General features: G+C 41.1%; 3 pseudogenes; 2 read left to right on the top strand and 1 right to left on the bottom strand.

Moving 5' to 3' along the window:
* Positions 1 to 20,770, top strand: part of LOC129480244 (zinc finger protein 701-like) — a 71,977-nt pseudogene extending 51,207 nt beyond the window's left edge.
* LOC129480245 (large ribosomal subunit protein uL30-like 1) lies at positions 8,423 to 9,162 on the bottom strand (annotated as a pseudogene).
* Positions 20,771 to 20,828: 58 nt separating the features above from the next.
* Positions 20,829 to 21,708, top strand: LOC129480087 (putative zinc finger protein 137; annotated as a pseudogene).
* Positions 21,709 to 26,606: the final 4,898 nt, after the last annotated feature.

The raw sequence follows: 26,606 nt of genomic DNA, 5'->3' as shown, positions 1-26,606 counted from the left end.
GCATTGAAATCTTGTGCTTCCTTTAAAAACATGCATGGCTGAAGACTGGCTGGGTTTAATGATTGCATAACTAATTAGTGGTAGGACAGAAACGGACTCTAAGGGACCTGACTCCCAGTATAGGGTTTTATCCCACTTCACCCTAGTGCTTCCTAGAAAAGATAAAAGAGTTTTGTAATAATCAAAAGTAAAAATGTTAACATATCAGTCACTTTTCTATTAGCTTAAAGCAGCAAAGGGTAAATTATGTTGTTTGTCAGTGTTTTACAACACTTCTCCTAACAGCTTTAAAGCCACAAATTCTTGGCTAAGTCTTGCTGATTCTATGAATATTAAGGTCCTAGGTATTACAGTTTTGAATTAGTCAGAATTCTTTGTGCTACTAGTTACAGATAACTAACTTGAATCAGTTTAAGGCCAGCAGAGGCATATTGGAAAGATTTTAGGACAAGTCACTATCTGTGGGAAGAGCTGACATGTGATGCCTACTTTGGGGCTTAGGGTCTTGATCACTAATAACCTTCAAGACTTGCTCTTTATCACCCCGGTTTCTCTCCTGTGGAAGATTGATTTGTCAACATGGAGGTAAAAATGGTGACCAACGGTTCCTGAGCCTCACTCTCCTTGATAATACTACTACACAATGACTTGATTATATTAGGTTGGTGAAAAACTAATTGTGGTTTTGCCACTAAAAGTAATGACAAATTAGAAGTAATGGCAATGCCATTAAAAGTAATGACAAAAACCGCATTACTTTTGCACCAACCTAATACTACTACTAGATTATTCCCATTTCACTTTGCCTCTGCTATTTTAAAACTCAACATTGATAGTGACACTAATAGTGTCGAGTTTTAAAACAGCAGAAAACGATGATAACTAAGTCACCTTTAGTCTAGCGCCCACTGCTTGCCTATGAGAAAAGGCAGCATCCATTCAAGCCCCGTGTTTGGAGTGGGCAAGGACATTCCCCAGAAGGAACAGGGGAGACATTCTGAAGATGGAAGGGGCACTTGCCACTATCCCAGTCTAGAGGGACCCATGTGCTAACCTGCTCCCCATCTCCCCTCCAATAGTTTAGTGTTTCTATGTCACACATACCTATTAATCTAGTTCAGGGAGAGCACATGCTGACTGATTAGTTGTGGCTGTCTCATGGGATGATAGGAGTCTGGTTCTGAGATCTCAGAGAATAGAGTGCTCTCATCAGATGGTTATGTCTGCCATAAATGTGAGAAAGGAGGAGCAACACTTGTTTTGGGTAATTTCCATTCCTGTTCAAGTTCTTCTGTGTTTCAAATGTAATCAAAAGGTTAAAAAAGGTGCTTCATTTTTTCCCTCAGTAGAATTGTTGAGAACGAGGATGTGCTCTTCACTATGTCAGTGTTAATCGCAAATAGTAAGGGATGAGTGAAAGGTGGCTGGGATGTGGCATGGCAGAGGCTGTTTTTTTTTTGAGTATGCTAATGTGGGTACTTGTAAAAACTGATACTGCTTAATATTCCAAACTCTGTGATTCTTTCCTTATGTTGCTTACTAAAGTTTTATTCAGCATCCACTCTGTGACAGACACTGTGCTGGGCTCTAGGAATATAAAAGAGAGAAAAAAATAGCTCTTGTCTTCCAGGAGCTCTTTCTTTATTAGTGGTGAGACCCAAGTAGATGAAGGAATTCCAAGTGGTCAAGTAGAGTGACTTATTTCTAGATGTGTGCTGGGTGACTTAGAAGCACAGAGGCTGGGCAGCTAAATGAGAAGGTAGGAAAAGAGGGCTTCTTTGAAGGGTAGCACTTGAGCAGTTTGGAAGGACAAGATGAAGACGCTAAAGAATTAAGGAAGAGAATGCAAGGGATTCCAGGGGAATTTTAGAGGGAAAGAACTGAAATGTCATGGAGGTAGTAAACAGCATGACATACATAGGGAGTAATTAGTTGTTCAGTGAGGTTGGAGCAAAGATGTGTAAAGGGTGTGACAGGGATAAGATTAGAGTGACAGGCAAAAGCAAGGACAAAAAGACCCTCAAGTGCTAAGCCAAAGAGACTGGCCTTTATCCTGGAAATTGTAGAGCCATAAAGGATTTTCAACAAGAGAGTAGTGACAAGTTCAGATTTGTAATTTAGAAATATCTCTGGAACTCTACAGGATTTGAATGGACTGAATGAGTTGAAATTGTGGGCAAAGGGACCCCATCAGAGACTCTTGCTGAAACCTTGTCAGATAAGAGATGACAAGGACTTAACCAGAACAGTGGCCTGGAAGAGGAAAGTACAGAGCAGGTGCAATTAGTACTGGGAAGGTGAAATCCTCAGGACAAAGTAACTAGCTAGATGGGGGTGGGCATGAGGGAAAAGGGAACAGTCTAGGTTGGTTCTCAGGCTTGTTAACCAAAAATAAAATCCTAAGCCTCCCCACCTACTGAACTGACCCCCTCTTGGTCAAGGGGACCCCAGGAAAACCTGCAAAACTGCATTCCTGTCCATGATGAAAAGTGAAGTCATACCCTCTCCCTTTTGGGGTTTGGGCACAATTGACCAGCATTACCATTGAAATAATGATCATAAGACTGACAAAACAGATTCTTTGTTTCAATAAGATATCAAATTCCAACCTGACTCTGGTATAGCATCACATGACAGATAGCACACCCTGAAGGAACTGAAAATATTTTACCCCTAACTATATTTCTTTGATATATTTTGAAATGTCCTGCAAAGCGATGTCTTGTGGAGGAAACCTGCATGTGTAAAGAATCTTCATTAATGCAGCCAGAACTTCCCTTTCTAGGTCTTTCCTGGATCTAGGAGAGATTAAATGAGAGTCTGACACCTTAAAGGTCTGAAGAGAGACATTTACCATCTATTCTCTCTGAAGGCGGCTATCTGGAGTCTTCATCTATATTATTATCTTATTACAACATTGGTCTCCACAACCCCCCCTTATCTTAACTCAAACATTTCTTTCTACAGACTTCAAATCTTTAGACAAAGCTTAACTCTTTCAACCAACTGCCAATTAGAAAATCTTTGAATCCACCTATGACCTGTAAGCCCCCTCACCCAACCCTTCACCTCTCCTCCCACCCCCCAACTTCAACATATCTTGCCTCTTTAGGCTGAACCCATGTATACCTTTCATGTATTGATTTATGAATTTACTTATAATTCTTGTCTTCCTAAAATGCATAAAGCAAAACGGTAACCTGACTGCCTTGGTTATACTCTTTCAAGATAGCTTGAGACTGTACCCTGGGGCATGGTCACTCATATTGGCTCAGCGTAAACCTCTTTAAATATTTTACAGAACTTGGTTATTCTGTTAACATGCTTCTGGCTTGGATACCTGGGAGAAGGCTGATGTCTGTTTCCAAGACGGAGAACCCAGAGGGAAGTGTTTGATTGATGACCAAATGTAAGGAAGGCTTGACTTTTAGAGGGATTTTAAATTTACCTAAACTAGTGGCATTAAGGCTTACAAAAGTTAATGATAATCCCATATTATTGATGCAACTGCATTATTTGAATCATCTAAATTTGCATATTGTCCTATACGGACATATTTAAGTTTTTTCAATTCTAAGCATATATTAAATCATTTCAATAACTGTAATTACTGGAAAGATCCCTTTGTTTCCATTTCCCCAGATGACAGGTTACAGAAGGTCATTTAGTAGGCCTGATAATCATTAACTAATACAACTTAATTGAAGTTTCAAATTCTGTGTTGACAGGAATTGAATATTCAAAGGCAATGACATTGATTAACTGTAAGAGATTACTTCTTTTCAGATGATGCAATAACTGATGTTATTTTCAGATGAAAAAGAAAGAGATTTACATGCTAAGTATTTTCCTTGTGTTGCTTTCAATAGGGCCATCTAAAAAGAATCAAAATGTCAGGTTTTCAGTGCAGCATCAGAACCAAGGTGAAAAAGTTCCCTTTTCTAATAACAGAACTGTTACCCCAATTAATACTCAAAAGAAGTCCACCTGGATGAATAAAGGAGTCCATCATCTCCTGAACTGGAAGCAGACATTCCAGCATCTTCCAGGGTCTTCACTCTCTTATTCTCTGCCTGATATGCTGACCTTCAAAAGATAAAAACATGTTGTGTTGCATGTTAGTTGAAACCATCCACACTCCCGTGAAGGTCTAGATGTAGGGGTAAGCAGAGTCAACAGTGAAGTGTCTGTGTGCTCTACCCATGGTGGTTATTCGTTTGGCTGAGACTGCTGGTTGCCTTCCCAGTCTCTCCTCCTTCTCTACCTTAGCAACAGATTGTATTTGGGACAGCCATATACCAAGCTAATGACAGCCATATACCAAGCTGCATTTCTAAACTTTCCTTGCATTTATAGGTGGACAATCAATAAAATGTATGAGGAATGTTGTTGGATGGGGCTTCCTGGAAATTCCTTACAAGGGCCTGATTCAGCTGGGATGAGTTCCTTTTTGCCACCTAATAATAAACAGCCCTAATTTATAGACCACTGTAGTCAGGTCACATTGCAAACAGACAGAAGCAATTTCTCACTGGTAAAAATTACCATAAGGATTGAAAAATTGTGCTTCAATACTTCTCTGAACCATAAAACAAATCCTCTCATCATCTTTATGTGATACAAGAGGGTAAACACTGCTATTTACATCTGAAGGACCAGTTACAAAAAGTCCTCAGGCCTGAATTTTTTAAAATTCAGTAGGTAAGGGACAGAAAACCCTGCTACAGCTGGATCTGGGCCCTGAGTGAAAAGATCTTTGTTCTTTTCACTGGATCCTTCAGTAACTGAAATAAAGTAATTAGAAAGTCTTTTTAGAAAGTCAGTTTATCTAACAGATTAGTGGTTTATAATTTAATAACATAGCAGTCCATATGTTGTTATGAAGTACCTGTGAGAGAAAGAAGAATGGAGATGTGGTTAAGAGTGGAATCCTAGCTCAATCACTTTCTGACTCTAGGACCCTGAACCAGGTGCTTTGAAAGAAAAAGCTTTATCTAAAATGAGAATGATAGTGGCGACCAACTCAGAGAGTTGTATGAAGATTAAATGAGGTAGTAGATGTTCGGTTCTTCACACCTGTCTTGGAAACTAATAAATAAGCAGTTCATGTTAGCCATTATTATTTTATGGCCCACAGAAACCAACATTTTAGCTATAATTAGGTTCAGAGATAAGAAATAGAAAGAGCTCAAGTAACAGTAGCTTAGACAAGGTAAAAATAATTGTCATGTAAAAGTCCAGATTTCTGTTATCTGTGCCTGGAATGGTGGCTCTTCTCCATGAGGTTCTTCCTCCAACTTAAATATTATCTCTGCTATTTACTTTTTCCTAGCCAAACCTTGATTTTTTTTTTTTTTTGAGATGGAGTCTTGCTCTTGTTGCCCAGGCTGGAGTGCAGTGGTGCGATCTTGGCTCACTGCAACCTCCGCCTCACGGGTTCAAGCAATTCTCCTGCCTCAGCCTCCTGAGTAGCTGGGATTACAGGTGCCCACCACCACGCCAGGCTAATTTTTGTATTTTTAGTAGAGATGGGGTTTCACCACCTTGGCCAGGTTGGTCTCAAACTCCTGACCTCGTGATCCACCCACCTCAGCCTCCCAAAGTGCTGGGATTACAACCGTGAGCCACTGTGCCCGGCCACCTTGATTTCTTTAGAGTATATATTTAGTAACTTTATTTCTTTTTTTGTACATGCATATTCTGCTTATGTAACTACTAGCATTAAAAATCCTGAATTCAAAGAACAATGTCCAAGCACATAAGCAATTAAGATGATGTCATTAGAGGTGGGTAGAGATTAGAAATCTACTATAGCATCATTAGAATCCAAGTGAGAGGTGAAGTTTCTGGAGTTTGAAGCCTGACAGAATCAAGTCTGTGAAAAAAAGAGTTGCTAGAGAGAAAAGCAGAAAGTTAATTACTGTCTGAAGATATCATTGTTAGAGTGTGAGAAGAAGAAAAGAGACGAGCAAAACAAAACAAAACAAAAAACAAAAACTAAAGAGTGAATATTCTTAATCTGATGGTTTATTTCCAGACACACATGCAAACTTTTTAGGAGCACACACAGATGCAATAGACCCATATACAGAGGGCAGCAAGACTGAATATAAGATTCAGCATAAGGAGAGATTGTGTATAAAGTGGTATGGAAAGATTGGATGGAGAGGAGTGTATGTTCATTTGTAGCATGTTATGGACAAAGCCCTAGATTTTGGTTTGAATGGTGGTTTCGCTGCCACTAAGTTACCATATATTACTTAACAATAACTCTTATACAAAGATGAACACCAGAAAAGAAATAAACTCTAACAGGCCAATTATTACAAAGAAATCACTTTCCAAACAGAAAATACGAAGGGGGAAAAGATCACAGTTATAATATGAACAAAAAGGATGAACTCAGAAATTAATGAGAAATGTACACTCTTAGGGTTTTGGAGATTGGGGGTTTACACGTCAGCTTTAGAAGTAATGCCATTTTTCTGGGCTCTGCCTCCTCATCTAGAAATAAGAGAATCAGGTTACACAATTTTAGAATCTCTTTCAGTTTTAATAGGCTGTGTCTATACAACTTCCTTGTTGAAATTTTCAATGAACTTGTCTGTAGCATAAGTATTTCCATGACCTTTCATTGCCTCTAGTAAATATCTTGACTAATCATCTAGAACATAAAAACAAAAACATTGTTTTTAAAACCTGAACAGGAAGAAGAATTGTTTAAAGTAGTTATCTTTTTATTTCTCTATTTTGTTTGGGGGAAATAAAGATCTGAGTGCCTGGGATGTGAGATGTCTCCTGATGGTTAGTATGATTTGCAGTGCTATATCCCTTCTGGCTTTATTTTTATGAATATATTTCTGAAATTTTAGTGAAAGGCAAATAATGGAATGTGGTTGTTTTGTAATGGAGAGAATAATACATTTATGTCAAAAGAACTATGTCTGACTCCAGCTTTGCTGGTTAGTAGTGGTTAGTACAATTTGACCTTACATAAATCAGTTCACTACTAAATAGAAGAGTCCTGATCTATACAATGAGATAATAATATAACCTCTTCAGGGTTGCTGTGAACATAGAAAGGAGTAGTATAATGTCATTTTATAAAATGTAAAATGTTATGTATACTTCTTAAATTATTTCACTAGCAGATTGCAAAAATTCTATTTTGAAAGTTTCCTATGTATGCATGTTTTACTTGATCTGAAAAGAAGTACCCTATTGTTTGTGCAGTCAGTATTGGCTTGGCTTTGTTGCCTCCAAATTGAGTGCTTTTTCAACATGCTGGAAGACATTTTTAGAGGTAGTGTTTTCCCCCTCTGTTGAATAGATGATTTTATGTATTCAAATGCCTCCTCTGAATTGCACTCCAAGAGTTTTGATAAAGAATGCTGCTTATAGCAAAATTATACAAAATGGAAAGCCTACGTGTCTGACAAAGTAACCTTATCTGTCTAGATTTTGCAAACAGTGGGGTCAGGATGACTGGGATTAGGGGTTCCTTCAATATTGCTTGAGTTTTCAAACTCGAATGCTTCCAGGGGCCAGGGCCTTGTGGGTAATGAATGACAACCCCTAGAATGATAATCTTTTACTTTCTTCTCCTTCTTCTTCTTTTTTTTTTCTTTTACAGAGACAAGTGAACATTTATTTTTGTGCCTTTCTCCCTACATGTATTTCAAGTCTTTTACAAAACAAGGCCCCAGGAATCCCCAGATTCAGTTGTGTCCCTGGGCTTGGTCGACTGCTGCAGGAGTCTTAGGGAGCCTTGTACAAAAGCTAGAGTTACTCAGTTACCAACATTAAACCCTGGGCTAGAAGATGCAACAAAGCAGGATGCCTTCCTCCATGGAATGTGCTGATTTCAGACGAGGCGCCAGCCAATGTAGAAAATGCTGGAATTTTTCCTTGGAACTGGACTGTGAAGAGAGGTGCTTGCTGTGAACATAAGCTACTGTCTTGTTCTTCTTTTTTTTTTTTTTTTTGAGACAGAGTTTCACTCTTGTTGCCAGGGCTGGAGTGCAGTGGCATGATCTCGGCTCACTGCAACCTCCACCTCCTGGGTTCAAGCGATTCTCCTGCCTCAGTCTCCTGAGTAGCTAGGATTACAGGCATGCTCCACCACGCCTGGCTAATTTTTGTATTTTTAGTAGAGACAGAGTTTCTCCATGTTGGTCAGGCTAGTCTCGAACTCCCAACCTCAGGTGATCTGCCTGCCTCGGCCTGCCAAAGTGCTGGGGTTACAGATGTGAGCCACCACAGCTGGCCAGCTACTGTCTTTTCTTTGACCCTTCCTTTCCAGTTTTTGAATATAAAGCAGGAAATAATCTCTGAAGATACTCGATAAAAATTTCCCCCCAAAACACAAAAACACATGCTTCCACTTCATTGATAAAAATTTACTGCAGTTTGGCATCTGGGTCTAGTTCAGCTGGCAGATGAGCTGATTGATGAGTTCACCCTGATAGCCAGGTGTGCCCATATCCTTGAGGAAGCCCACTGTATTTTGGGTAGCATGATGGGCCACTGAGAGGTGGAAAGAGTGCAAGAACCACGAGATCTCCTAGAAATGCTTCCCTGGGAGGGCAATTTCATGAATGAGGTCTTCGAAGCAAATGAGCCAAGCTTCCCCAGGTGCTCCTCAATCACTGTGTTGTGTGTCAGAGGGATGGACTTATTCTTGACCTTGGCTTGTCCATGTTTCAAAGAGAGTTCCCAGACACACTTAAGATTTGGAAATCCCCAGGTCACATAAGGTTCCATTATACACAGCATTTTTAGGTTCTAGGGGGTGACTTTTACAAAGACACCACTAAAAATTTTCTTTAGGTGAAGTCTTGCAATGGTTCTCTGCACCAGCAAGCTCACGCTATCAATCCTTTCTATGTGTACAACAAAGGCCAAGGAATGTTTATCTGGCAATTCCAAGATGTGAGGTTTTACCTAGTCGTCTGAGACACATCTCGTCACGTTTCTGCCACCAGGAATCGTGTAGGAATGATTCCAGTCGTTTAAATCTGAGCTCTTTTCCTTTCCTCTGCTCCTTCTTCGCCAAACTGCCTGCTTTGCTTGGGTGGCTTTGAGGGCTTGAGAAGCCTTCCTCTTTTTCAGGAGATTTTCTAGAACCAAAGGAGTTTTTCTTTGCTCTGGCTCCACCATCTTTCTAGTGTTGCTCTTTTACTTTCTTCTTAATTGAACAGCAAGAAAACCAGCATAAGCTTATTGATAAATGTCAAGAGACACTTTCATCCTATTGGGGAGAAGAGACAATGTTGGGGATATTGTAAAATCAACTGCAAATACCCATCTAAAGAGGGTGTCTACTACTCAGTGATAACCAATTATTGCCGATCTGACTTTTCAGTAAGGACTCCATATCTTTTTATGTCTAAAATGCTCATAGATAGTTCAAATTTCAAAAATCACTGTGCTGATCAATGTTGTTTATGGGTGGGAAATGTTCTGTGCTGGCTTCCAGTGGCCAGGTGATGACCACTAAGTGAGACATGTATTATTGGAGGAAAGCATATATTTTTGCAATTAATAAGAGTCTCTTGTGCATCCCTTTCCATCCAGAATTCTCTCTCGCATTTTAGCTCTCATAACACTGAATCTATAATTATTTACTAAATGCATTGTTTCTTCTAGTTTTCTCTTGACTAGAAGGTAGATTGGGGAAGGCAAGGAATTAGATTTCTGAGGTCCCCAGGTCAGTGTTTCTTAAACTTGAGTTCAGCAGAAGAGTCTCTTAAGGTCTTAGTAGCAGGGATTCTGATTCGTTGAAGCAAGGTGAATCCCACATATACACTTTTTTAAAAAATACAATTTCAAGATGATTTGGTTGCAGAATAAATCTCACATGACACTTTGAAAAATGTTGCCTTAAAGCAGTGGTTGGGCTCTTCTATTTTTCTCCTTTGGCCAGGATCTATGGACTGTTCAGTTTGCACACATTTCCTTTCCTTCCTTCCTTCCTTCCTTCCTTCCTTCCTTCCTTCCTTCCTTCCTTCCTTCCTTTCATTTCTTTCTTTCCCTCTTTCTTTCTTTTTTGATGGAGTCTCACTCTGTCACCAGGCTGGAGTGCAGTGGCATGATCTCGGCTCACTGCAACCTTTGCCTCCTGGCTTCGAGCAATTCTCCTGCTTCAGCCTCCCAAGTAGCTGAGACTACAGGCGTGTGCCACCATGCCCAGCTAATTTTTTTGTATTTTTAGTGGAGACGGGGTTTCACCATGTTGGCCAGGATGGTCTTGATCTCTTGACCTCATGATCTGCCCACCTCAGCCTCCCAAAGTGCTGGGATTACATGTGTGAGCCACCACACCTGGCCTGCACACATTTTCATAAATAAATGTGCTCACTCAGTCCAGGTGGATCACAGGTAAAGAAGGCCAGTTTTGTATCATGCTCTGCTCCTCCTGCTTGATGGAGTGTGAACAGAGGTGGGGCAGGGCACAACAAGGCTCCATGACCCACTGCTCTATGTTATCTAGCACAGAGCTGGGTCCCTTTATAGGATACTCTTTACTGTTCTTTGTTTTTAAAAATTTACTGTTACACCAATGCATAATTTTAAAATTCTCACTTTTAGGAGAGTGATCAAAAGAAGCCAACTTGCTTTCTTACTTTCCTGGTCAATAGCAAGAATTCATGTATGATTTGAAGCTCCTGCAGCATATTAACCCAAACAAAGCATTGGTAAGCCAGAGACGGTGCAACCTTCCAGGTACGATTCTAATTCTTCCAGGAAAAGGCCAGTTCTCTGTGATATGAGTGCTCAAAAAAATTATTTTTTTGGTAAACCGGTATTGTCTATTCCTTACTTCAGATGGAAAAGTAACATTTATGTAAAGTAGCATTGTAAACAGAGATGTCCTTCTTTCCTTCCTTCCTTTCTTCCTTCCTTCTTTCCCTTCCTTTCCCTTCCCTTCCCTTCCCTTCCCTTCCCTCCCTCCCTCCCTCCCTTCCTTCCTTCCTTCCTTCCTTCCTTCCTTCCTTCCTTCCTTCCTTCCTTCCTTCTTTCCTTTCTTCCCTTCCCTTCCCTTTCTTCCCTTCCCTTCCCTTTCTTCCCTTCCCTTCCCTTCCCTCCCCTCCCCTCCTCTCCCCTTCTCTTACCTCCCTTCCTCCCTTCTTTCCTTCCTTCCTTCCTTCCTTCCTTCCTTCCTTCCTTCCTTCCTTTCCTTCCCTTCCCTCCCCTCCCCTCCCTTCCCCTCCCCTTCCCTTTCATTCCCTTCCCTCCCTTCCCTTCCATCCCTCCCTTTGTCCCTCCCTCCCTTCCTTCCTTCTTTCTTTCCTTCCTTTCTTCTTTGAACAGGGTCTCACTCTGTCACCCAGAATGGAGTTCAGTGGTGTGATTATAGCTCACTGCAGCCTGGAACTCCAGGGCTCATGCAATCCTCCTGCCTCAGCCTCCCAAGGAGCTGGGACTACAAGTATGCACCACCATGTTTGGCTAATTTTTAAAATTTTTTATAGAGACAGAGTCTCACTCTGTTCCCCAGGCTGGTTTCAAACTCCTGACCTCAAGCAATCCTCCCACCTCATCTCTCAAAGCCAACATGCCCGGCCCTTTTCTTAAATATTCATATAGGAAACTTTGTTACCTTTATTGCCAACAAAGAATAAATATTGTCAGGATTAATATACCCATGAAAATCTAATTCTGACTTCTGCCAAGCACAGTAATAAGTGGGAAATGTATTTTGACTATTAAGTATAACTTTCTTTACAAAATCTCTGATTTTAAATGATTGCCTGACATTCTATCTTGGCATCTTTAGCCAAATTACCAAGTTTTCATTGTTTGTTCTGTTTTGTTTTTGAGACTGAGTCTCCCTCTGCCGCCAGGCTGGAGTGCAGTGGTGCGATCTCGGCTCACTGCAACCTCTGACTCCCTGGTTCAAGCGATTCTCCTATCTCAGCCTCCCGAGTGGCTGGGATTACAGGCATGTGCTACCATGCCCAGCTAATTTTTGTATTTTTAGTAGAGATGAGGTTTCACCATGTTGGCCAAGCTGGTCTCGAACTCCTGACATCGTGATCCATCCGCTTTGGCCTCCCAAAGTGCTGGGATTATAGACATGAGCCACTGTGCCCTGCCTAATTTTTCATTGTTAATGAACCACTTTGACGGGGAAATTCACAGATTTTCTTTCTGGGTAAGCTAGGAGGCTTTCACATAAATACTCACTTAATTCCATTGACAACCTGGAAGGAGGGCTTTGTTTCTCATTCTACAGGTGAAGATGCTAGGGCTCAGTGAGGCTAATAAAGTTTCTCAGAATCACTAACCCAGTCAGTGCAAGAGCAGACATCAGCCATGCCTTAACTGTATACTACTTTGCAGAGGGCATATCAATTGAGATTCTTTTTGTTGCAGTTAACAAGAAGCAGAGGGAGTTTTGTAGTAACTCTCAGATGGATGGGAGGTTAGACAACTGAAGAACCAAGACAAGTCTTAGAACAGCTTCCAGATATCTAGCCAGCAGGATCCACTCTGGGCTTCTCTTTAGAATGAAAAGCTCAAAAGTTGTCTTCCTTGTCTTAATTCAGCCTGCTGGCAATTCAAAGTACCAGGAGAGAAATTCCTATTGTCCCAAATGAAATCACACACTCCTTTGCTGGGGAAAGGCAACAAAGGTCCTGATCACATTTAGTGCCACCAAGACTGCCTATCCCTGGGAGAAATAATTCCCCTACATGAAATAAAGTTGCCCTTAGGAAGGGAAAATGGGTGCTGAGATATATCCTTCCTTCCAAAAAGTCAACAAAAGTCCACATGCACTGACTGAGGGAGTTAGTTACATACACAAAAAGGAAAAGTCCATATGCAGTTGTCCTTTAGGACATCAACCTCTTGTAATACTAAGAATATTCCCTAATTTCTCTTAATAATCTATTATAGAGCTTTCATACCTGGATTCACTCAGATCCTTCATGAATGTCTTCTTATATCATGGATCCAAGACCACCAACTCTGATAAAATTTTTGCCGGTAGTTTTGACATAACTACTTTAGGCAAAAAATAGTACAATCGACCCTTGAACAACGTGGGGATTAGGGATGCCAACCCCCGTGCAGTCAAAAATCTGAGTATAAGTTTTGACTTCCCAAAAACCTAACTATTAGTAGCCTGCTGTTGACTGGAAACCTTATTGATAACATACATAGCCAATTAATACATATTTTATATGGTATATGTATTAAATACTGTATTCTTATAATAAAGTAAGAGAAAAGAAAATATTATGAAGAAAATCATAAGGAAGAGAAAATACACTTTCTATTCAGTAAGTGGAAGTGGATCATCACAAAGGTCTTCATCCTCATCGTGTTTGTGTTGAGTAGGCTGAGGAGGAGGAGGAGGAGAGGTTGCTCTTGCTGCCTTATGGGTGGCAGAGGCACCACATATAAGTGAACATGCACAGTTCAAACCCATGTTGTTTGAAGGTTAACTCTACTTTGATTTGATCTAAATGACCACCTTTGAGATTCCAAGAATGTCTATATTCAGAACATGATGCACAAAGACTTTTACTCACAGACTTCGCGATTTATAAAATGTGATATGCCCTCTCCTGTTCTTGGAAGTTTTGTCACATTTCTGACTCTTTGCATGTATCACTCAACTACAACAGGATGAAGCAGTCTAGTCATAGCCTGAGCCAGGTAAGTCCCAACCACTCAGGTGGCAACAGACAGAGCTTGATGTGCAAAGAGTGTGGCAAATGACATTAGACTTCTAAATGAAATCTGTAGAGTATCCTGATGGAAAAATCTAAGAATGAGAAATACCCTTCATTTCTAGTCAGGTTGAGAGTCAATATCAGAAAAGTTTGTCAGTGGTAGTAGGGTTCGGACCACTGAGCTGGAGTTCGGGGGCAAAACTCCAAGTCACTCATTCATGCTCTAAACGCCCCATTAGTCTACAGAAAAGGCTGTCCCAGATAGGTGCCCTTTGTCAGTGGAACTTCTCCAGTCCACCTTGTACTTGGTTCACCAGTTACTTTAATTGTGGCTTTCCTAATTCATTGATCTCCTGCATTTGGACTTTGTACTGTGAAGGGAAAATAAATCTTGGGACCCAAAATCACTAAGCCAAGGGAAAAGTCAAACTGGGAACTACATCAGGCAAACTTGTCTCCCATTTTAATTCCTAAATAAGATAGCTAAAAATATGAGTTACCTCCCTCACAATTTGCCTACAAGGAAATTCACTGTAGACCTCAAGATCTTTACCCTAAAACAGTTCTGTTGAATTTCACAAATTATCTTCACAGGTACAAATTGTCATCCCTCTGCTCACCTGAGGCAAATGCATATCTGACTGCTTCTTCTGCCCTATTTATGTAAAAATGCAGATTCACTGAGCCAGTGTATTCAGTGAATACACCCTGTATTGTGTATTCAGTGAATACACCCTGTATTGTGTATTCAGTGAAAGGCTGATCAAGGATTCAAAAGAATACAGCCTTTTGTCTCTTATCTACCTATGACCTGGAAGGCCCCCACCATTATCCACTTAGAATTGTCCCACCTTACCTGACTGAACCAATGTACACTTTACGCATATTGATTGATGTCTCACATCTCCCTAAAATGTATAAAAGCAAGCTGTATCCCAACCACCTTGGGCACATGTCATCAGGACCTCCTGAGGCTGTGGCATGGGTGTGTCCTTAACCTTGGTAAAATAAACTTTCTAAATTTACTGAGACCTGTCTCAGATATTTTGGGTTCACAGTACCTTAGCCCCCTTCGCCAGAGTTGGCTTACTTTGTAACAAGCTACTGGCTTTTGACCTTGGTTGTATGTCTGCTCTCCATCCTCTGTGTCCAGTTCACTGTGGCACTAGACAGGGCACTAAGGGCACTCTGTTCTGGAGCCTGGCTGGACTCTCCTTCAACTAGGGGAAAATTGGACAAGGAGGAGCTAGGCCATCTGTAGGGATGCTGTATCCCTCCTGTTGACCCTCAGGGTTAGTCCTGGGACAAGCGGTGAGGAGGGGAGGAAAGCAGAGGCTGGAAATTGGCCAAAGCTTAACATTCGCCTGTGAATATCCCCACCTGGGTCAGCCTTTCAGCCTGGTTGATATTCTATTTGCTCTTCTTAACTTTACGAGCTCCTGAGGAGAGGTAATTGTAAGTTTACGAGCTCCTGAGGAGAGGTAATTGTAAGTCTACATAGGAATCTAGGTGCAGCTAAATCATGTTTGTGACCTGGCTAAAAGTTTTTGCTCTGAATTTTCCTCACATGTATAATAGGCTTATTTAGCCTCAGTAATACAGTGGGATATTTGGGGAGGGAGAATAAATTAGATATAGTACTTCTTAATTCCTATTTCAAGAGTCTCTATTCTTAAAAGATTATCTTGTTTAAACATTCAGATTATATTCTGCTAAAGATATTTTTTAGTCTCTTTTTGGACTTTCAAAAACTTCTGACAGTAATTTCTACGCACTTGGAAATTTACTCTCACAGGGAGTTGCAAAATGATGCCCCAGGCTTTTACTGGACCATCAGGCATGATTTGTTTTGCCATTTACTATGTTTGTATTTCAACGATTACATTTAAAAAATATTTCTAAGTGATTCTTCATAATTGTTTGTTCATGCGTCATGTTCCTGACATTCTTCTTTATTTTTATAAAGACATTTATTGTGTTTATTTTTAATTCCCATTCTGTCTGTTCTACTGTTTCTGCTCTCTCTTTAGTAGGATGTTCTGTTTATCGTCTGTCTGTTGCAGGCTGCTGTTCCTCAGATGTCACATAATTTCCCCCCTCCCAGCTGTAAATTTATCTTTATTGCTTTGGGACAACAATAGTTCTATGGCAATACTTAGCTGTGGGTTTTTTTTTTCTTTGAATGTAAAACACTTAGAATAGTGACTGGTGAAGAAAGCACTCAATACTTGCTAGCTAGAGTGTATTTTCTATGGCTACATAACAAATTACCCCAGACAGTGGCTTAAAACTACACGTGTTTATTATGTCATAGTTCTATAGGTTAGAAATCTGCATGGGTTCATCCGGGGTCTCCAGCTCGGGGAATCCATGTCAGGCTGGCCTCCTACATCTGGAGGCTCTGGGAAAGAATCCACTTCCAGGCTCATTCAGGTTGTTGGCAGAATTGCTTCCTGCAGTTGTTAGATGGATTTAATCTTTTCTCGTCTTCAGTTGGATCACTGTTACCTTCTAGAAGCTTCCCTCTGTTACTTGCCATGGGGCCCCTCCATTTCAGAGCCCCTGTACTGCCTCATCAACTCCTTCTCATGGTTGGAACAGCTCTGACTTTCTCTTTGGCTACTCTTTTAAATGAGTTTAAATGGCACATGTGATTAGATTGTGCCCACCTGGGAAAACCTCCCTTTTGCTTAATTCAAAGTCAGCTGTCTAGTGCAATAATTCGCTAATGTGCCATCACAAAATACCAGAAACTGGGTGGTTTAAACAACAGAAATGTATTGTCTCAACAGTTCTGGAGGCTGAAAGTCTGAAATGGAGGCATTTGGCAGGTTGGAACCTTCTGAGGACTGTGAGGGAGAATTCATTCCATGCCTCTCTTAGATTCTCCCAGCCTTATGCATTCCTTGGCTTGTAGACGGCTTTCTCTCTACTAGTAAGGGGAAGACATTACTAGTATCTGTCTGTATACAAATTCCTTGGCTTGTAGACGGCCTTCTCCCTTACTAGTATCTGTCTGTATACAAATTTCTCCACCTTTTAAAAATCAAGACATAAGCCATAATGGATTAGGGCCCACCCTAATGACCTATCTCATTTTAACTTGAACATCTGTAAAGCCCCTATTTTTCTTTCTTTTTTTATTTTTATTTTTTGAGACAGAGTCTCGCTCTGTCACCCAAGCTGGGGCACAATGGTGCCATTATGGCTCACTGCAGAGGTTCCAGGGTTCAAACGATTCTCCTGCCTCAGCCTCCCGAGTAGCAGGGATTACAGGTGCATGCCACCATACCCAGCTAATTTTTGTATTTTTAGCAGAGACGGGGTTTTACCATGTTGGTCAGGCTGGTCTTGAACTCCTGACCTCAAGTGATCCACCCACCTAGGCCTTCCAAAGTGCTGAGATTATAGGCATGAGCCATCGTGCCCTGACCATCTTTCTAAATAAGGTCACGTTCTCGGGACTGGGAGTTAGGAATTCAGCATCCTTTAAAACCCATAAGAATTAGTAACCTGAATTAATCTGCAAAATAAATGAGGGAACAGAGGCCAAAGAGGGTAAACCACTATCAGATGGACTAGAACCCAGGCACAAGGATTCATTACTTCAGCCCTTCATCATCTGTGTGTGTTCAAAGTCCCCATTTAAATATATATGTTGTATTAAGGACTACAATAGTAATTTGGAGTTTGGGAAAATTTCATATCCTGCGTTGATGGACTGGAAGATGAGACGTGCTTTAGGCAGAGCCTGTTTATCAATAGGTGAGTGGCTATGAAATGGGGGTAGGAACCCATAGGGAAGAAACTAGATGATCTGCTGAAAATGAGAAGAAAAATGAGCTGCTGGACCTGCCAGCTGGCACCACTGCTCAAGTGGATTATGAACTGAATATAGAAAATATTAGAGAACAAAGAGCTGTATGAGTGTTCACAGCTGCTCTCCTCACATGCATGACCCCTTCTCAAACGTATTTTCTGAACGAATCACTCTCAGCAGGAAAGTGGTCTCTCTACTAGGAATAACAAACAAGACAGTCTCTACAACTACTTGGGCAAAGAGAAGCTTTGCCATGGAGAGGTCTGCTCTTACCTGTGATTTGCAGAATGCTCTGCAGAGAAATACTCACTTTGTTCATGATTTGTCTAATTCCTGGAAAACATCAGCACTGCAATTTAGGATTAGAGTCTGTTGAAAAGATGTGCCGGCATTAAAAAAAAAGTAAGAAACTATGCTGTGAACTGCAGAGTTTCTGAGAAATCTGGAATACTTTGGCCCACACGTTTCCTCTCAATTGAGAACACAAGGTTTGGAATCAGGCCAGGTGACCTAGGTTATAGCTCTGGCTCTAACTACATGACCTTGTCCAAGTTACTTAATGTTCATAAACCTCCATTTATCTATCAATAAACAGGACTAATAATACATACGTACCTCATGGGGATGCTGTGAAGATGAGATGAAATCCATCATCAAGGAATGTTAGCCAGAATCAGAATCCTTATCACCACTACATTCTCAAAGTTTCCTTAGATCCAAATTGAACATTTTTAGGAATAATTTTTAAAAATAAAATCTATCTTTTCTTTGTAAATTTGCTTTTTAATTTAATGCTTAATGTTTTGGTCAGTTGAATGAACTCTTTCAGCATCCTAAAATTATGTTAATATTGAGGAAAATATTGCTTACTAAATTTTTTGGATTAGAAGATAGTGCATGAATGCAGTAAATTCTCTGGATTCAGAGTCCAGAGTGCTCACCATTACACCACAGAGCCCCACGATAAAATGCAGTAAATTCTGTTGCCAGGATTGCAAGCTAACTCAATTGAAAGAATGCTGTTTTATTTTTCTTATTTATTTAGACAGAGTATCTGTAGCCCAGGCTGGAGTGCAGTGGTGTGATCATAACTCACTGTAGCACTGAATATCAGGGTTCAAGTGATCCTCCCATCTCAGCCTCCCAAGTAGCTGGAACTACAGATGTGCACTACCATGTCTGGCTAATTTTAAATTTTTTGTAGAGATGGTGTCTTGCTATGTTGCCCAGGCTGGTCTCAAACTCCTGAACTCAATTGATCCCTCTACCTTCGCCTCCCAAAGGGTTGGAATTACAGGCGTGAGCCACCTCATCTAGCCAGGGAAAAGAATGCTAAGTGTGAACATCGAGAACCTTGATGTTATTTAACAACCTTGTCACTAGCCAGTGATATGTCCTCCAGTGCCTTAAATATTGGCTTTCTTATTCATCAGGTTTAGTAACTAATGAGGCATAACTGAGTAAGCAATAAAGGACTCATAAAAGAAAGGGTCTCAAGTTCTCTGGTGCTGCTATATCGGGGACGTGGGGTCCCCACAGACCTGGAAATTCCGGCCCCTCTTTGTCAACTCAGAGAAAATTGAGACGTCCGGGATTGATTTCCAAAGACTCATGTTATGTAAAGAAGCCACCAAGAAGAGCAAAGAAAAGGAGCCAGGGATAGCAGCTCTTCCTCAGGGACACTTGAGTTTCAGGGATGTGGCTATAGAATTCTCAGTGGAGTTGGGGGGTCGAGGCGGGCGGATCATGAGGTCAGGAGATCGAGACCACGGTGAAACTCCATCTCTACTAAAAATACAAAAAATTAGCCAGGCCTGGTGGCAGGCACCTGTAGTCCCAGCTGCTTGGGAGGCTAAGACAGGAGAATGGCTTCAACTCGGGAGGCAGAGCTTGCAGTGAGCCGAGATCGCGCCACTGCACTCCAGCCTGGGCGACACAGCAAGACTCCATCTCAAAAAAAAAAAAAAAAGAATTCTCAGTGGAGGAGTGGAAATGCCTGAACCCTGTGCAGAGGCCTTTATACAGGCACGTGATGTTGGAGAACTACAGGAACCTAGAGTCTGTGGATAGCTCTTTAAAATCCATGATGGAGTTCTCATCAACAGGGCAAGGCAATACAGAAGTGTTCCACACAGGGACGTTGGAAAGACATGAAAATCATCACATTGGAGATTTTTGCTTCCCAGAAACCAAGAAAGATATTCATGACTTTGGGTTTCAGTGGCAAGAAATGGAAAGAAATGGCCATGAAGCACCCATGACAGAAACCAAAGAGTTAACTGGTAGTACAGACTGACATGATCAATGGCATGCTGGAAACAAGCCTATTAAAGATCAGCTTGGATTAAGCTTTCATTTGCATCTGCCTGAACTGCACATATTTCAGACTGAACGGAAAATTGGTAATCAAGTGGACCAGTCTATCAATGATGCTTCCTCAGCTTCAACATCCCAAATAATTTCTTGTAGGCTCAAAACCCATCTTTCTAATAAGTATGGGAAGAATTTCCTCCATTCTTCATTATTCACACAAATACAGGAAGTACACATGAGAGAAAAATCTTTCCAATGTAATGAGTATGGGAAAGCCTTTAATTATAGCTCACACTTAGGGAGACATCACATAACCCATTCAGGAGAGAAACAATGTAAATGTGATGTATGTGGCAAAGTCTTTCATCAGAAGTAATACCTTGTATGCCACCATAGAGTTCATACTGGTGAGAAACCTTACAAGTGTAATGAGTGTGGCAAGACCTTCAATCAGAAGTCATCCCTTCAATGCCATCATAGACTTCATACTGGACAGAAACCTTACAAATGAGAAGAATGTAACAAAGTTTACAGTTGCAGATCACAACTTGAAACACATAGGAGAATTCATACTGGAGAAAAACCATACAGATGTAAGGTTTGTCACAACGCTTTCTGGGATAATTCATGCCTTTCACGCCTTAAGAGTTCATATTGGAGAGAAACGGTACAAATGTAAGGTTTGTGACAAGGTTTTCTGGCATGATTGATGCCTTGCACAACATCAGAGAGTTCATACTGGAGAGAAACCTTACAAGTGTAATAAGTGTGGCAAGACCTTTGCTCAAAATTCAGCCCTTGTAATGCGTAAGGCAATTCATAATGGAAAGAAACCTTATACATATAATGTGGCAAGGTTTTTAGTCAAAAAGCAAATCTTGTATGCCATTATAGATGTCATACTGGAGAGAAATCGTACAAGTGTAATGAGTGTGGCAAGACCTTCACTTGAAATTCAGCCCTTGTAATTCATAAAGCAATTCATACTGGAGACAAATCTTACAAGTATAATGGCTGTGGCAAGGTTTCTTTTTTTTTTTTTTGAGACGGAGTCTCACTCTGTTGCCCAGCCTGGAGTGCAGTGACGCGATCTTAGCTCACTGCAAGCTCCACCTCCCGGGTTCCCACCATTTTCCTGCCTCAGCCTCCTGAGTAGCTGGGACTACAGGTGCCCACCAACACGCCTGGCTAATTTTTTGTATTTTTAGTAGAGATGGGATTTCACCATGTTGTCCAGGATTGTCTCCATCTCCTGACCTCATGATCCACCTGCCTTGGCCTCCCAAGGTGCTGGGATTACAGGCGTGAGCCACTACACCCAGCTGAATGTGGCAAGGTGTCTAATCAACAATCAAACCTTGCACAACATCAGAGAGTTCATACTGGAGGGAAACCTTACAAGTGTAATAGTATGGCAAAGCCTTTAGTGGGCAGTCAACACTTATTCATCATCAAGCAATCCATGGTATAGGAAAACTTTACAAATGTAATGATTCTTACATAGTCTTCAGTAACGCTACAACCTTTGCAAATCATTAGAGAATCCATAATGAAGAGAGATCTTACAAGTGTAGTAAATGTGGCAAATTTTTCAGATATTGATCATACCTTGCAGTTGATTGGTGAACTCATACTGGAGAGAAACCTTACAAATGTGATGGTTGTGGCAAGGTCTTCAGTCAAGCTTCATCTTATGCAAAACATAGGAGAATTCATACAGGAGAGAAACCTCAAGTGTGATGATTGAGGCAAAGTCTTGACTTCACTTTCACACGGGATTAAACATCAGAGAATCTATACTGGACAGGAATCTTAAAAATGTCATAAGTGTGGCAAGTTCTTCAGTCCGAGGTCAATCCTTGCAGAACATCAGAAAATTCATTTTTGAGATAATTGTTCCAAATACAATGACTATAGAAAATCATAAAGCTTTAATTGACATTAGAGCCAATTTAGCATTGACTTGAGATTGAGTTGACTTAACATTGAGTTCAAGCATTAATTGACATTAAAGTGTTTATGCTAAGAAGATTGGGCTGGGTGGGGTGGCTCACTCCTGTGGTCCCAGCACTTTGGGAGGCCAAGGCTCATAGATCACAGCCAGGCCTGGCTACGAGGGGGTGGAGGCCGCTGTGGGGCAGGGGCCTGGCTAGAAGGCGCGGGACCTTGAACAGGATCTGGGCGCGGCAAGAATGAGGAGGCTGCTTGGGGGCCCGGCGGACAGAGGGAAGGGGCGGGGCCACAGGGTGATCATCATCTTGGGGGCGAGGCCTGGAAGAGGTGTTCTGAAGGGCAGGGCCTGGAGGGGGCGGGTCCTGGCTTTCTCCTCAGTTGGGCCCCAGATGTCGCCTGCTGTCATCCTCTTGCCCTGCAGGACTGGATCCTCCGGGTACTGATTGGTGGATTGTTTCTGATGTGCTGTGATATTACCCCTAATATCACAGGGATGCTTCCTCCGTTTTAAGTTATTATTTCAAACAATCGAAGGTAAAACAACATATTGTATTGGGCAACCTGTAGTGAACGCTGAATCGTTTTTCCTCTTAAGTTGAAAATGGTTTTAATACAAAGCGCCTTTTCTGAGCAGGTAGAGTCACTCATCCTGCAGGCAGTGCAAGCTCCCCTCCGTCTGGGGCAGGGCGGGGGAGGGGGCAGGGACCTCGGTAAAGGGGTGGAGTGGGGCGCTGGTTGCAGCGGGGACTGACAACTAGAACGGCTTTTTAAGTAAGGTCCTGGGTTGTTTGAGTGGATAATGGAAACTGAACGGTGACATGCAAAACTGCCTATTACACAAAGGAGGTGAAGGACAATTTTATATTTCATGGAAATAAAGTCAGGGCCCGGAGTGGTGGCTCACGCCTGTGATCCCAGCACTTTGAGAGGCTGAGGCAGGAGGACAGCTTGAGCCCAAGTGTTTCAGATCAGCTTGGGCAGCGTGGTGAGACCTCATCTCTACTAAAAATAAAAAAAAAATCAGCCAGGTGTGGTGGTGCACACCTGTGGACCCAGCTGCTCGGGGCGCTGAGGTCGCAGGATCGCTTGAGCCAGAAAGTTGGAGGCTGCAGTGAGCTCTGATTTGGCCACCACACTCCAGACTGGATGACAAAGCTAGACCCTGTCTCAAACAAACAAGCAAATAAATGAGAGGTTTATTTAAAATAAACCTTTAAAAATAAAGGAAGAGATTTTCTTTCCTTTTGTCTCTTTTCTTAGCACATTCAGCTAGAAAATTTGTAAATGCATTTCCTCTGTCTTCTGAGGGGTGTGTGTGTGTGTGTGTGTGTGTGTTGTGTGTTTACAGAGTTTTTCTCTTGTTACCCAGGCTGGAGTGTAAGGCATGATCTTGCCTCACCACAATCTCCATTTCCCGGGTTCAGGCGATTCTCCTGCGTTGGCTTCCCAAGTAGCTGGGATTACAGGCATGAGCCACTATGCCTGGCTAACTTTGGTTTTTTGAGAAACTAAATCTTTTTTCAGTTTAATGACCCAGGGATGTATTTCTGAAAGACTTGGGAGCTTTCTTTGGAAGGCAAACGACAAAGGAGACAGTACATTTATCTGGAAGAAATGGATAAATTCCTGAACACATACACCCTCCCAAGACTAAACCGGGAAGAAGTTGAATCCCTGAATAGACCAATAACAGGCTCTGAAATTGAGGCAATAATTAATAGCCTACCAACCAAAAAAAGTCCAGGACCAGATGGATTCACAGCCAAATTCTACCAGAGGTACAAAGGGAGCTGGTACCATTCCTTCTGAAATTATTCCAATCAATAGAAAAAGAGGGAATCCTCCCTAACTCATTGTATGAGGCCAGCATCATCCTGATAACAAAGCCTGGCAGAGACACAACCAAAAAAGGGAATTTTAGACCAATACTCCTGATGAACATTGATGAGAAAATGCTAAGTAAAATACCGGCAAACTGAATCCAGCAGCACATCAAAAAGCTTATCCACCAAGATCAAGTTGGCTTCATCCCTGGGATGCAAGGCTGGTTCAACATATGCAAATCAATAAATGCAATCCATCATATAAACAGAACCAAAGACAAAAACAACATGATTATCTCAATAGAGGCAGAAAAGGCCATTGACAAAATTCAACAGCATTTCATGCTAAAAACTCTCAGTAAACTACGTATTGATGGAATGTATTTCAAAATAATAAGAGCTATTTATGACAAACCCACAGCCAATATCATACTGAATGAGCAAAAACCGGAAGCACTCCCTTTGAAAACTGGCACAAGACAGGGATGCCCTCTCTCACCACTGCTCTTCAACATAGTGTTGGAAGTTCTGGCCAGGGCAATCAGGCAAGAGAAAGAAATAGAAGGTATTCAATTAGGAAAAGAGGAAGTCAAATTGTCCCTGTTTGCAGATGACATGATTGTATATCTAGAAAACCCCATCATCTCAGCCCCAAATCTCCTTAAGCTGATAAGCAACTTCAGCAAAGTCGCAGGATACAAAATCAATGTGCAAAAATCACAAGCATTCCTATACACCAATAATCGACAAACAGAGAGCCAAATCATGAGTGAACTCCCATTCACAATTGCTACAAAGAGAACAAAATACCTAGGAATACAACTCACAAGGGATGTGAAGGACCTCTTCAAGGAGAACTACATGCTCAATGAAATAAAAGAGGACACAAACAAATGGAAGAACACTCCATGCTCATGGATAGGAAGAATCAATATTGTGAAAATGGCCATACTGCCCAAGGTAATTTATAGATTTATAGATTCAATGCCATCCCCATCAAGCTACTAATGACTTTCTTCACAAACCTGGAAAAAACCAGTTTAAAGTTCATATGGAACCAAAAAAGAGCCCGCATTGCCAAGACGATCCTAAGCCAAAAGAACAAAGCTGGAGGCATCACACTACCTGACTTCAAACTATACTACAAGGCTGCAGTAAACAAACAGCATGGTACTGGTACCAAAACAGAGAGATAGACCAGTGGAACAGAACAGAGACCTCAGAAATAACACCACACATCTACAACCATCTGATCTTTGACAAACCTAACAAAAACAAGAAAGGGGGAAAGGATTCCCTTTTTAATAAATAGTGCTGGGAAAACTAGCCATACGTAGAAAGCTGAAACTGGATCCCTTCCTTACACCTTACACAAAAATTAATTCAAGATGGATTAAAGACTTAAATGTTAGACCTAAAACCATAAAAACCCTAGAAGAAAACCTAGTAAATACCATTCAGGACATAGGCATGGGCAAGTGCTTCATGACTAAAACACCAAAAGTAATGGCAACAAAAGCCAAAATTGACAAATGGGATCTAATTAAACTCAAGAACTTCTGTACGGCAAAAGAAACTACCATCAGAGTGAACAGGCAACCTACAGAATGGGAGAAAATTTTTGCAATCAATCCATCTGTCAAAGGGCTTATATCCAGAATCTACAAATAACTTAAACAAATGTACAAGAAAAAATCAAACAATCCCATTCAAAAGTGAGCAAAGGATATGAACAGACACTTCTCAAAAGAAGACATTTATGCAGCCAACAGACACATGAAAAAATGCTCATCATTTGTTGACCATCAAATAGTCATCAGAGAAATGCAAATCAAAACCACAGTGAGATACCATCTCACACCAGTTAGAAGGGTGATCATTAAAAAGTCAGGAAACAACAGGTGCTGGAGAGGATGTGGAGAAATAGGAACACTTTTACACTGTTGGTGGGACTGTAAACTAGTTCAACCATTGTGGAAGACAGTGTGGCTATTCCTCAAGGATCTAGAACTAGAAATACCATTTGATCCAGTGATCCCATTCCTGGGTATATACCCAAAGGATTATAAATCATGCTGCTGTAAAGACACATGCACACGTATATATTGTGGCACTATTCACAATAGCAAAGACGTGGAACCAGCTCAAATGTCCATCAATGATAGACTGGATTAAGAAAATGTGGCACATATACACCGTGGAATACTATGCAGCCAGAAAAAAGGATGAGTTCCTGTCCTTTGTAGGGACATGGACGAAGCTGGAAACCATCATTCTGAGCAAACTGTGGCAAGGGCAAAAAAACCAACCACCACATGTTCTCACTCATAGGTGAGAATTGAACAATGAGAACACTTGGACACAAGGCAGGGAACATCACACACCCGGGCCTGGCATGGGTTGCAGATGGAGGAGGGATAACATTAGGACAAATACCTAATGTAAATGACAAGTTAATGGGTGCAGCAAACCAGCATGACACATGTATACATATGTAACAAATCTTGTGCACAGTTACCCTACAACTTAATGTATATATATTTAAAAAGAATGAGTTTAAGAATAGAAATTTCTGGAAATTAGTTGGCAATCTACAACTGGGATTTCAGCAGTAAAGACTGAAAATGTCAAAATTAGGATAATCGCTTGGACAGAATATTTGATGTTATTAGAGTGAATGATAAGTTTGATGATAAATTTATAGATATGAAAAGAGCTAGATGGCCATAAATTATCTTTGGGAAGAAGAGTGGGAACTAGAGGAAGAGAGGTCAAGGAAGATTCACAATAGTCTATGCATCATTATAAATGTGCACGTGTCCTCATGGTCAGGCAGTAATGTTTGAAGATACAGGTGAGTTCCTGAAATGAAGAAATACAACTTTTGCTAAAACATGCTGAACAAAAATAAAAATAAAAAGAAGAAGGCTGGTTGCGGTGGCTCATGTCTGTAATCCCAGCACTTTGGGAGGCTGAGGCGGGTGATCACCTGAGGTCAGGAGTTCAAGAACA

This window comes from Symphalangus syndactylus, chromosome 4, assembly GCF_028878055.3.
Source record: "Symphalangus syndactylus isolate Jambi chromosome 4, NHGRI_mSymSyn1-v2.1_pri, whole genome shotgun sequence".
Classification (NCBI taxonomy): domain Eukaryota; kingdom Metazoa; phylum Chordata; class Mammalia; order Primates; family Hylobatidae; genus Symphalangus; species Symphalangus syndactylus.
This window is presented reverse-complemented; position numbering and strand designations above follow the sequence as displayed.